At 50.8% G+C, this 1,525-nt stretch overlaps 1 protein-coding gene across 1 annotated transcript in view; it reads left to right on the top strand.

Annotated features, from left to right (window-relative positions):
• The window catches only part of MRGBP (MRG domain binding protein), a 9,337-nt gene that overhangs the window by 829 nt on the left and 6,983 nt on the right, over positions 1–1,525 (top strand). The gene's annotated exons all lie outside the window — the stretch shown is intronic.

Below are 1,525 nucleotides of genomic sequence, written 5' to 3'. Positions count from 1 at the left end.
CCAGGTAGACAAAACCTTGGCTGGGATGATGCAGTTGGGGCTGGTCCTTCTTTGAGCAGGGGGACAGACTAGATGTGACCTCCTGAGGTCCCTTCCTACCCTCATTTTCTGTGATTTCTAAGTCTAAATCGGCTCCCACAGTGGGGCTGATATGCCTCCCAACCACCGAGCCAACACTGAATCTACTCTGGAAGGTTTCCATAAGGGCAACCTGCCTGCAACATGCCACGAGAACATGCCCACGTGCTCGCATGTACAGGCAGTCCTTGGACTTACAACACAATTGGTTCCTAAAAACCGCATGTCAAGTTGAAACGTTGTAACTCAGAACTGATGTTCCCATACGAGCAATGTTATAAATGGGAGATTGGTTCCTGAACCCAGGCCCAATACCCCGTTTTCACCAGAATAACCCAGAATTTTGTGCTCAACCAATTATAGATGAGTAATATAGCTACATTAATGTATTTGTATTGTAAATAGCAATCGTATGGATTTGGAAGGACTTCTTTGAGGTGACTTTGCTGGACCTTTTGAAGGGCTCTTGGCTGGAGTCTTCTCAGGAGCCCTGTCCACAGCTTTGCCAAGACTCCCGTCTGCTTTCTTAAAGACAGCATCCCAGGAAGTTGGCATAGATGTTCTCCAGGGAGACTGGCAATGCCACAGACTCCTTCACCGGCGTGGCATCGGGTCCAGCATTGTCAAGTCGAACCTGGCGTCCAAAAGCAGCCACGTACAAACACCAGAAGTGCTGTTTGTTGCAAGTCAAAACTGATGTCGAGGGGTCCATTTACAAACACTGTAAGTGCCGCTCATCGCAAGTCGAGACTGACATTAAGGTGTCTATTTATGAACAATGTAAGTGCTGTTCATTGCAAGTCCCAACTGCCATCAAGGTGTCCGTTTCTGAACATCCTAAGTGCCGTTCATCGCCAGTCAAACCCAACGTCACGGTGTCTGTTTTCGAATGTCAAAAGTGCTGTTCGTCGCAAGTTGAGACTGATGATGTCTATTTATGAACATAGTAAGTGCCGTTCATTGCAAGTCAGAACTGATGTCAAGGTGTCTGTTTTCAAACGTCTTAAGTGCCGTTCGTCACAAGTCCTGGCTGACATCAAGGTGTCCACGCACAAGTGTCAGAAGTGCCGTTCATCACAAGTTGAGACTGACGTTAAGATGTCTGTTCACAAACGTTGTAAGTGCCGTTCGCCGCAAGCCAAAACTGATGTCAAGGTGTCCGCTTACAAGTGCTGTTCGTTGCAAGTCGAGGCTGACGTCAAGGTGTCCATTTACGAACGTTGTCACCAGTCAAAGCCGCCATAGCGGTGTCTGTGTCCGAGTGTCCCCCGCACCATGGGTGTGTGTGGCGTGTCCCCGCGTGGGGTGTTACGGGGGAAGGCGAACACCACGTTGTTAGTGCAAAGCCCCCCTGCACTCGCGTGTGCTCACAGCTCGGTTCAGCCGTTGGTGTCAGGCCCGGGCCGCGGCCTGTGGCGGGCGGGCGCCAGGGGGCGCCGGGGCCTGT

The sequence above is a fragment of the Gavialis gangeticus genome, unplaced genomic scaffold (genome assembly GCF_001723915.1).
Source record: "Gavialis gangeticus isolate Ggan-Ray unplaced genomic scaffold, GavGan_comp1, whole genome shotgun sequence".
NCBI classification, from domain to species: Eukaryota; Metazoa; Chordata; order Crocodylia; family Gavialidae; genus Gavialis; species Gavialis gangeticus.
This window is presented reverse-complemented; position numbering and strand designations above follow the sequence as displayed.